Genomic DNA, 12286 nt, shown 5'->3' with positions numbered 1-12286 from the left:
GTTATACAGATTAGTTATAAGTAACAAAATACAAGTCCAACGGGCATAATTTAGGGTCTAGTACCACTGGTGAACCCATCTTGTCATGTAGAAAACGTATTACCTGAAGCCAAAAAGTTTGTATAAATGGGCAACTCCAGATTAAGTGATAGAAAGAGGCAGGTGCTGAAGCACATAGTGGACAAAGTGAACTGCATCTGTTTTTAGCCTTATAGGCTTATGCTGTCGCTGTAGGAAGACGAATTGTGGAGTATAGGGTAGAGGTCAATTTAGTGGACTCCATGCCTAGAATAGTGTAAAATATCAGAGGTGTAGTTAGAGAGACACTTACGTCACAAAACTGGGTTTGTGGGGCGTGTCAGAGCTGCAGATACCTGAAAAATAAGTGATTAGGAAAGGAAAATTCTTCTTTAAGCGTCTGAAATGTTTTGGGTCCAGAAGGGGTCATGACTTGATGTAGATAGAGTATTCCATTGTTAGCCCATATCACAGGGTCTGGAAAAGTTAGTAGTTTTGGCATACGACTGTTAAACCATAAAGGTATATGGGAATAGGTTTCTAGTATATTAAGTTTACGTAAAGTGAGTTCCCTTATACGTTGGTGATGTGAAAGCATTCCATTATTATATCTAGGGGATCGTTGACTTGTTTTTCCGTGAAAAATAGCTTGGAGAGGAGTATGGATGTCCTTAGTTAAGCTTGCTAGTTGATACAGGGTAGCAGAATAGCACATGATCATTGGAACTATGCCACTAAAGACAGGATATGCTGCATACACTGAAACTGTGCAGGTCTTCATATACCACACTCCCCTCAGCTTTTAATAGTTAATAGGATTACTTATACTCCCTCCAAGATTAAACTGTAAAGAGAGTAGTATTGAAAAATATATATGTGTGGAGGTTATCTCACCCTATCTCTAACTCCTAACAGATGTGAATATATAATACAGAGACCTGGAGATACATCAACTCAGGTGGCTTTTTAAGTCTGCTACATCTCTCTTCCATTGCCAAGTGCCAAAGCCTGCCACAGCTGTTCCCCTTAGTAACCCTCAATGAGTCTTTATGGGTCAATAAAAAACATGTTTTTAAAACAATTCATTGCATGTGCATTTAAACTACATTTGGCCTGTAGGTGACCTGCATTTAACCATTTCAGCTGTTTTTGCATTCCCATAGACTTCATGGGGAAAAGAGCATTTCTAAAGCAATCAAAAGCCAGTTGGCACAGGTCCTTATGAAAGCTGTGGGTGCAGCTAATGAAGTGATGTGATGTTTGGATGGCTGGACCTCATATTGATAGTTTTTCCCAGGATCCCCTAATACCTATATTGTCTTCATGGTGGCCCTTTATATCCATCTAGAGATCCACCATGCATTATGTTTCCAGCAATGGTAGACCCCTTTGTAGTGTTGGGACATGGTCAACTGCTCAACATGACCTCTGGATATGATCACCCTGCTTGCATGATTACTAATAGCAATATATTTGGCTATCTAACAATGACCTGCAGATGTCTGATATGTGTGCGAAAGTGCTGGACCGATAATAGTACAAATTGGTTTCAATTGGTCTACTGTAAAATGATTGCTTCTTAGAAGAAGCAAATCTGTGATTTAAGTCTAGTGTAGGTGGACCTGTTCTAGTCCTAGTCTGCTATCTTTCTGACAGTGAAACAAGGAAGTACTCTTTATATAGTAGTTTCTTGAATATTTATAGAGGAATGCCTGGTACAAAAGTGCATCCCACTTAACAGACTTTTTGAAACAGTTAATGGTTAAGATCATCAAATACTGCCAATGCAGTTAAGGGATAAAAAGTTCCCCCCTTTTTTAGATCTTGAGCAGTCAGTGGTATTAAAATCACAACAGAATGCACAAAGGGACCTGTGTTAAGGCTGGATAAGGATGGTGTTTCCTGACAGGAGAAAGTAGAGGTTCCAAAAACTGGTTGTATCTGATGCTCTTAACCATAAAATGTTTCAAAAAGTCCTTTAAATTAGATGAACTTTTATACCAGATGCTCCTCCGTACACATTCAACAATGAATGGAAGTCAAACTTACTGCATATATCAATTAGATCAGCAACATGTTATGAATTCATTTCTGCATATCCTTGTTGATTCTAAAATGATTACCTTCCTCGTTACTTATTGCTTTCATTAAAATTCAAAAGGCAAGTTTTTTCTCAACTGGTGCTATTGCCCACAGCAACTAATCACTAATTTTTTCCACAGTTTAGAAAATGGTAACATAAAAGCTGATTGGCTTTACTCCAGTTGAGACAGAGTTGGGACAAAGTTTGTCTCAGATACTTTTTATTGATTTTTCCCATTGTTTTTTATTTACTTTGTGTATATTATAGTTCATTATCCATTTATTATGCTAAATCGACTTATAAATATGCTGATCATGGGTGCAATGCCTTACAAGCTCCTTAAAAAATAGTAATAATAAATGCACATTTTTTTTACCTGAAAAAAAATTTACATTTATATATTTATTAATATTAAACCATATATTTTTTTTTCTGAAAATGTTGGAATAATATGAACTGTACTGTGATGACACCCTTCCTAACCATATTTAAAATAATTTGCAATTGCCTTTGGTTCACACATAGAGATAAAGTGATTGGTCTGGAACTTCAGAGGCTGACACTAAAACTCTAATTGGGTGCCCTTTCTAAAGAGTTCAATATTGTCACTCACTGACAAGCCGCGTAAATTGTTTTTTTGGGGGGGTCTTTTAGAAGTAAAATCAAAGCAATGCATCATTAATATTCAGTTCAAAGGACAATTTATGAAAGCCAAATTATTTTTTACATTGCTGATAAATACAATATTCCTGGCACCTGTATATTTATGCTAGATATCCTTTTGTATGAATATGCATAAAAGAGCAAAGCTAGCCACAGGGAACAAAAAAACTATTGTATATATTTTTTTCTTACACAATGCTTCAGCCAAACTAAATTAAGCTGGATATAGTTCATATTCTAAAATATTTTTTTTATCATTCAAAATGTTTCAGGAAAGGCATTTAGGAAACAATATGCAATTGTGTTAGAGGTACAATAAGAAAATACACAAATGTTAAATCTGCCTGTTTTGCAATACCCATCTACAGTATATCTACATCTACTTACCTTTTATACTGAATGATCACACATAGGGATAAGTTTAACCACTAAACCTGGACAGCAAACCCCAATGAGGTCTATAAGGGTGAAAGGAGGAGGGAGTAATGTGTATTCTTAATTCAGACCATTTTCAAGGCTAATAGGAAAGCTATTGTCAAAAAGGGCATGGCATGCTGGGCACTGCCATGGTGAACATTTAACAAAGCATTCAAAAAAAAATACTGTACTATAATGTAGAGAGAGGGTCCTTTATATATGACTTGGCAACATGGAAAAACATTAGTCCCTCAAATTACATGCTTGGGAGATGCTTGTGAACTGTATGTGGTGTAAACACCATCAGCGGGTCTATGAATGTCTATGAACCTTTTACATGGCCTAAATGCAGAAGCATATCCTAATATAAATAAATTCAACTATAAAAAAAGCTTCTTTAGATAGCTTTGGTTGTTTTTTTTTTGTTTTTGTTTTTTTTCAGGCAGCAATATAACTGAATTGATTGGTGAAAGTAGTAGCCACAACAGGTCTTAAAGCCATAGAAAAGCTTATTTAAAAAAAAAAATATGTTAAAGCCATATACAAATTGACCCACTGTAAAGATGACCAGTGGCACAACATTTTAATAGTGTAGTTCATAAGCTTATTTTTTTGCAGTACCATACTGCATTGTGTTAGAAGTTTAATAAGATGTAAAAACATTTCACAACCCGACATTTACTGAACCCATCCTATCTCTTTATCCCTAGTTTTTTCCATAGCATTCAAAATATAGACTTCAAGTATGTGTATGGTAGAAATTGTCTGGAGATAAAATAGTATATGCGTACATGAATAAGACACACATAGAAAGAGTCAAAGCATGTTTATCTTGTTATAAAAATTAGAGTGTATTATCTGAGAGACTATAGCTACAAATATGGTTTGGTGACTGGACAACCTAAAAGCAGATCTGTTAGGCCACAATATAATAGGGATAGGGATAGACAAGACAGGTTTTATCTTGAAAAAAAATACAGCATTTTATCCAAGAGACAATAGCCACAAATATTTTTGTTTGTGAGAGCACCAGAATAGGCTGTAAACTTTGAGATGTTATGGAAGCCTTACCCCACAGCAAACATTACACATTTGGCAACTGAGGTCCAGAAACATTGAGTAAATATCTTTACTGTGCTGGAAAACCAGAACAGGCTGCAAACTCTGAAGGGCAATGCAGAATTCATCCCGCAGCAAGAATTCGAAATTCTGGGGTCCAGCTGCAGAAACATTGTGTGGCACCTTACAGTGCTGGAGCACTGGATTAGGCTAGCAGAGGTTGCAGGAGCTGGTAATGGTTGAAAGAATTATTTGTGGTAAGCGGACAGATGGAACTTAAAAGTTTAATCTGTAGCATAAGCAGAAGGAGTTTCATTGTCATTGCTAATCTAAGACTGGACCATTTTAATGAAAGTGAGCCAATCCACACTGTCAGAAGGCAAGCAGATTGAGCTCTTTATAACAAATCAACCCATGACCGGATGTAGTCATCTACAGCTTCATGTAGCAATCATGTGGTTAGTGCACTGCCTGAGAGTGTATTTGACAGCCACTGTGGTTTAAAAAATACTTAAATAGTGGTGCTGATGAGGGTGCAGTCACCACTGCGCATCCTTTCAAGAAGCAAAGTACTGGAAGTATGTTGATCATCAGAGGGGATCCTGCCAACATCAGGAAATGTAGCAAAGAGATTCTTATGCATTACCTCCTCAAAGTGCCACATTTTGAGATTACTGTCGCATGGTTGCAGGAGACCAACAATTTCCCCTTGTATTGGGTACTACTGGGGATCTAGTAGGGTGGCCACCCAATATCAGTCCCATTTTTTGATGACCCAAATCCTGGGGTCTTTGTGAAGACATTTGAGAATAAAAGACCCCTTTCATAACAAATTGCATGCAGCAAAGGGATTAAGTCCTTGGTGTTACTAAGGACAATACTGTCTTTAATAATACTTCCCCACTCACATACAACACTGTGGATAAGGGAGGATGCAATGTCCCTCTTTAAGCCTGCCCTATCTCCTCTTCACCATGACACTCAACCCTCCTCCTCATATTCCTTGCCTGCCTTCTGCTGCCTCTCTTTCACAGAGATGGTGGTAAAAGGCAAATGATCCTGCCGGCCCTAAAGTTTTCTGCCTCCTGTTTCTGTGCCTCCAGTTCATGGTCTATCAGGCTACAGGGTGTGTGCTCCAGGAAGAACACGAGAGGCATTGAATCACTAATCCTTGCCTAGTTGCTCACAGATTTGGTAGTTGGTTTTTCAAAAGGTGCCCAAATGACTCCTCCTGAATGATGGCCCATTGATGTGACTCCATAGAGCCTGTCCTCATACCATAATCTCATATGTACTTAGGGGTACAGATGATTGAATTGTTACCATTGGGCAAGACACGTAGTGCAGCAGCATCCTGCATCCTTCCTAATCACAAGAAGATTAACCGAGTGTGCACTGAAGGATATGTAGCATCCTTGCCTATGCTTACTGGGCCACATGCAGCCTGCTGTCGACAGCATGGTCCAGTGACACAGATAAATTACATTCTACATGATAATTGACAACAGTAATGACTTTATGGGCAAAATAATGGCAAAAGGGTGCCTGCCACAGAGGTGTAATTCAGGCCATAAAGTCTCAGTAGAGAGCAATTCCACAAGCCTGGATAGAAGCGGTTACAATGTCAGAATTTTTTTCAAAGCTGACATTAAGATGGTGGACATAGGTGTAATTTTGAGACTTTTTTCTTCTGCCACTCCAGCACCTGCAGAAGTGACAACTGCTTTGAGAAGCATTCCTGTGAAGATGGCAGGATGGGAATTAAAGAGGTTCAAGCCCTTGTTTGATCCTCCTCAGCATGGTCCCTGGACCCACTTCCCTGTTTAATGTGGTGTATCCAAAGTCTTTAAGGCTCCTTGTGAAATTTCCCTTCCTGTCACTAGAGGCTACAGATGTTATGGCAGATGCAGCAGAATGCTGTGGAGGGGGAAGAGAAGTGAAAAGTAAGAAAACCATCTCCACTCATCACAGCAAAAGGACCACAACTTGTCTCATTAAGGTGCTGCTCCCGCTGAGCTCTGTAATACAGAGCCATGTGTTTCCTTATGCATGTGGTATCTAAATGGCTGGTATTTTACACATATACATTATACATTATAGGCAGATGATACAAAACACATCAGTCATACAGTACGCTCCAGATAATGAAACATCACTGCCTCTTGCTGATCCTCCCTACCTGATGTCCCCTCCTTCAAAGATCCTGCCGCTACCATTCTCATCCCCAATATCTGAAATGAGGAGTGCTTACACATGACCAAGATCACAATTCTGCAGCAAGTCAGTGATCATGTGATCAAACTTTTCTGTGAACGGATCATTGCCAGCTTGCGGGCAGGTTTATTATAAGACGAGGAGCAGGAACAAGAGCACTAGCAGACATCTTGTTTCTCTGGATAACTTTATGTTTTTCTGTGCCTGGAAGGGATATATAGGAATACTTTGTCAGCCACTCAACTAATTCCTGTGTGTGCTATGGCTGTATAGCACAGCCATTCTGAGTTAGTAAAGGCAGACATGCCCTATTTTTCCTGCAGAACCTGCTCATCCCCTAACTCCTCCAAATGCAGAACCTCTGCTTTTCACTTTAGGTCTGATATTTTTAATAAAGGGGACTGACTAAATTGAATGGCAGCCATAGCAATAGGAGGAAAATATGTGGTGTTATGGTGCACACTTTATTTTTCGCACAAATATGCTACAAAGGGTATCTTTACTATTGTCAACAACAAGTGTACATTGTTTACCCCAAAATAAAAAAAGTCCCTAACAAAATAAAAAAAGTAAAACATACTGTATCTCCCCAAAAGTGAACACACCCTGAAACACTAAACTCCAACCATTTTTACCATGCAAAGAATAAAAATGGATGAAATAAAAGGAAAAATTTGCAAGGGAGGAGAAGATCAACAGCTAAACAGTAACCACAAAAACTGCTGCTACGTTGGATCTCTGAACTGTGAACACAGAGGTTGGCTACACAAGAATATGTAACTCACACTCCGACAGTCCAACAGTTACATGAATGTCTATTAATATCTGGCAACTGTCAAACAGCTAGAGAAGGAGATACATACTTTGCATTTTATATATATATATTATATATATATATATATATATATATATATATATATATATATATATATATATATATAGCCTAAAGAAACACTTTTTGGTGCTGAAATCTATTACTTCTGTTTGTGGGGTGCAGCTTTAGCCAGATGGCCCCCTAAAACTGAACTGTTCTCTTTATAGAAGAGATGACAGCATTCAGTCATTCTTTGGTGTAAGACTATAATTATATTTTACTTACACATTTTTCAACTCTTTTTGCAAATTAGGCAAAGTAGTAAATAGAATTTATAGTGAATCATATAAATCATACATCACAAATGTTTGGGCTCCTAAATATATTAATTCTCTGTAGATCAAAAAATAACAAAAAATAACAGATCACATATCTTTCTCATTTAGTAATTGTTTTTAGTAATCACAAATGTAGGAAGCCCTGCATGTGTGACTATATGTATTTAATAAAGTAATGCTTTTTCACCTTAGGCTGTGTTTACTTCAAATACCAAATCGAGTTCTGGGAACATTTTTATTGTTTCTCAATTCCCCTGACCTTAATTGTTTGTTTGAAATGAAAACAGACCAGAGTAAAAATCCTGCCTTAGTAAATCTATGTCTTTTTGCTTTTCATCAACTTTCGCTATATGTTTTGACTGTATGTATTTCTCCTTGCTGTATGTATTTCTCCTTGCAAGTAGGAAAGGAAAGCAGCTTTGTTGCTGAGAGCAAACAAGCCAATCCAGATGTAAATTTTCTTTTGCAGGTTGAAAAATAATATCTAACGCTTCCTTATGTTCTTTTAGTAATGCACACATGTTGCTGTCTTCCTGTATTACCCTGAGGGACAATATACACTCCATGGGGTGGATTTACTAAAAGCAAAGATTTCTTAGATGGGCTGTTGATCCTTGTGGTACTAAAAAATCCCCGTTACTGCATTTGTTAAATCATCTCTTTGTGATGTTAATGTGTTTGCACATGCACCTATATGCACACTGGCTTAAAGCGGTTTTAAACCCATAACCAAAAATGTAATAAATTGGCACTTACCAATCATTAGATGTGGTGGCTGCATTTGTTTTGTTTTTTTTTAGGCTTTTTTCCCTCTGGTTTCACCTGGTGATCTGGCCAATAACACACCTCCTGTATTAGGGTACCTACACTCTGGATGAAGGAACAGCCTTTGGCCAGCAGCACTGCCAGTCTGGAGGGAGGGTAGTATTAGATATTATTATTATTATTATTGTTATTTATATAGCACCAACAGTTTACGCAGCACTGTACAACATGAGGGCAGGTGGTATAGTTACAATATAAGGTAGGAGAAGAACCAAGGAAGAGTACAGTCACGGGGACCAAAGCAGTGGGTTTTTTGAGGAGGAAGGGGTGGTCATCCATATCATGGGTGGCAGGGAGGCCCAGGATTAGGATTACAGAGTAGTGACCAATGACCATTGGTTGTAGCCTTTAGTAAATTGTTTGTGAGTTTTAGGAGAGCAGTTTCTGTGGACTGGTGAGGGGAAAATCCAGACTGAAGGGGATTGAGAAGGTTATTCTCAGTGAGGTGATAGCTAAGTTGGTTGTAGACCAGACATTCAAGGAGCTTGGAGGGAAAGGGGAACAAGGACCAGGAACATAGGTTGTTAATATTGGTGGGATCCAATGGGGGCTTTTTAAGTATGGGGGTGACTAGTGCATGTTTTAGAGAGTTGGTGAAGATGCCAGAAGAGAGGGAGAGATTGAAGATGTAAGTTAAAGAGTGTAGGATATAGCCAGAGGGTGATCATAGTATTATTTGTAAGTAAACAGGGTCCAGGGGCAAGTGTTTAGGTGGGTATTAGAAAATTGTTTAGCAACCTTGTTTATAGTAGCGGACTTGAATGAGCGAAGTATAGAGCGTACCTGTGGTCATGGAGTATTAAGTGGGGGACAGATATCTGTACAGTGGAAATCTCATCACAAATCACATCAATCCTATTTTTGAAGTGATTGGCTATCTCCTGGACATTGAGTATGTGGGGACACTGGAGGACGAAGTAGAGAGTTGAAGGTAGAGAAGAATTGATGAATACTTGATGAGAGGATGTTAAGGAGAGTGATAAAATTAGTCTGCTTGGCAATGTGGAGGTAGGAATTGTATTTTTAGAGAGCAAATTTTTATTGGTTGAAGTCTTTCTGAGACTTGTCTTATGCCACAAGCTCTCAAGAGTGCAGCTACTTTTTTTTAGACTTCTGGTGTCGTCTGTTTACCAAGGTTGTAAGGGTCGGGGCCTAATTCTGTGTGTAGTAAGTGGGGCGAGTGTGTAGATATATGTGTAGAGTGAACTGTAGATATATTAGCAGATTTAGATACACTAACAAATTAAAGCTAACATACAGCTAACACTTCATAAGCAGTTACAACAACAGTTTTCCCTTTTTTATAAATAAAAAAGATGAACATTTTAAGCACCCTGTCAGTGTTAAATGATTTATCTCAACAATCTAACTGCTAAATCTACAGGACAGTTTGGTGGCTGGATCATCAGGTGAAAATAAAACAAAGAAAGCCTAAAAAAGAAAACAAATTTAGCCATGACATCTAAGAATCCGTAAGCGGAAATATAATAAATGTTTGCTTTTTAGTTAAATGTACTGCTTTAATATCACAGGAAGGCAAATTTAGGAAAACCTTGGCACCCACTGCAAAAGTGTAATGCTCGCAGTTTCAAACCTGAAACCCCTTTCTTAGAAAAAGTCATACCTGGAATTTAACGCTAATCTCCAGGCTCCGCTTGTGCTCAACCCCCACCCACCTCTAACACATGCTGGCATTACAAAATATAGTAAAATATCTAAATGCTCTTTTTATTCACCTAAGGCTGCGGTCACCTGATGTTCCAGTCCTAAGTTTTCTCTTTTCTTCTATATACAGGAGGCTTCCTCTGGTGTCCATGTCACTGCTTGCGTAAAATGAACACATCCTTTTGGCTGTCCAGTGGTAAGGTTATCTCAGGATCTAGAGGAGGACTCTGCATTGGTAATCTCAGTGTGATAAAACTGTCAGGGACCAGCCAGCATGGGCACATCTGTACTTCTAAAGAATTGCACTAAACACAGTGCTCATTGATATTCAGGATACCATGTTCTCTACATATGCATGTTGATAAAAACACAGTTATATAAAGCCAATATAATATTATTTTTAATCATACAGCATAATCCATGTGCATGTCATCTGCTTTGTAGTGATGTTACAACATGATATGCACAGGCCTGGATTTCCCAGTAGGCCACCTAGACCATGGCCTGGGGCACCACAGTCACCAAAAGCTAACAAAGTATAATTACCTATCAAAATGCTTCTTCACCTGCCTGGTTATATTACCTGGATTTAGTAACAACAACAGCAGCTGCGCCCTGCCTGCCCAAGCTCCAACCCATGGCATTCAGTCACACTACACTCTTGAATAGTGGGGCATTGCATGCATGCATGCGGGCTGGTGGCAGCTTAGAGACTCATGGTCTGTGACCGCTGCTGTGCTTCATGCACACTACCAAGGAAGAGCCTGATGAGTGAAAATACAGAAGCCACTTTAAAGAATACTGTATTTTGCTCCAACATTTTATATTCACGATATGTGTCTATTGTACCATGTACTTGTGTTAAAAAGTATCCTGTTCTCTTTGTATTGCTTCCTTTGTGTGAAATACCTGGTGTACCTACCAGTTACCCTGCTTTCCTATTTCAAACTGACCACACTGGGCATGGGAGATTGGGAGCACAGGCTGCCTGTCCTCCAATGACCAGACTTTAACTGTCCCCCCCAGCCACTGTATAGCTCCCTAAACTGAGAACTGAGATTATATGATCACTTCTAAAAAAAAAAAATAAAAAAAATTGGGTGTATATATTAAACTGAAAGGGTTGTTTGCAAGTTAAGGGGTCATATATACTTTAAGTCTGCACATTCTTCACTGACCACAAATGTAAGGGGCAGTTCACCAGTGACCACCAAGTTGGTGTATCTTAATGAAAAAACATATACACCACCAAGTTGAAGATTACTTTAAAGTACCCCCTTTTATTGGTGTTTAGTGACATACTCTCACTTACAATGATGGTAAGTGGCAAGATGTTCCTCTATGTAGGTGACTCCAATTTAAGAGGACACTTTATCACTGGCCACCAAAGGGGGCTTTTATAACAGGAGAGATTGCTTCAGTCTGTTTGCCATGCTGTGCTATACATTAAGTGCTTCATCCTGCTATACATTCTGCTGTGCGCTACATGTTTTTAAACAATGCACTCTATTTAGGTCATTAATAGCTTATTAAAAAAAGCAATACTGACAGCAACAAAGATGTGCTAACAACAATCATTAACAGAATCCAATCTCTTGATTGTGACTAAAGTAATCTAAAATCTGACTGTTTTCTATGGATTACACAGTTTGTGTATTACTATTCAATGTTCTTTCTCCAAATACACCTGAAAATGTAGCCCCATTGTACTGTACATGGTATATAGCCACTTATATTATACAAAATTTTACCTCATAAACATCCCCATATTTTTATTTAGCTGTATTTTACTATGTTACCCTTTACTATACAAGCAGGAGCAACATGCATACACAATTGGCCAATCTTTGCAGTAAAGAACACATGCAGAACTTCATAAATGCTTAAACAATTGCCATGGTTGTGCATCCTGTAATGGAATTGTCTATACAATATATGTTCATCTTTAATGTGGTAAGTCATTAGTATTAGATTCAGGTATACGTTGTTACTTGAAGGCTGACAATCAGTAGCCTGACATCACCCACTCTCTCCCATCTCCTGAGAATGCATACCAGTTTAAAATATTCTAGTCAGAGTCTAGTCATTAAAGTGTAACTTCACTCTCTAAATTACCATTACCAATTTTTAATCTTTATGCTGCTGGCATTAGTAAATATATAGAAAGGAATATTATATTTACTTGTTTTA

General features: G+C 38.2%; 1 protein-coding gene across 3 annotated transcripts in view; it reads right to left on the bottom strand.

Moving 5' to 3' along the window:
* Positions 1-12286, bottom strand: part of GRIK2 (glutamate ionotropic receptor kainate type subunit 2) — a 1356701-nt gene that overhangs the window by 1325123 nt on the left and 19292 nt on the right. The gene's annotated exons all lie outside the window — the stretch shown is intronic.

Source organism: Aquarana catesbeiana, linkage group LG04 (assembly GCF_042186555.1).
Source record: "Aquarana catesbeiana isolate 2022-GZ linkage group LG04, ASM4218655v1, whole genome shotgun sequence".
Classification (NCBI taxonomy): domain Eukaryota; kingdom Metazoa; phylum Chordata; class Amphibia; order Anura; family Ranidae; genus Aquarana; species Aquarana catesbeiana.
This window is presented reverse-complemented; position numbering and strand designations above follow the sequence as displayed.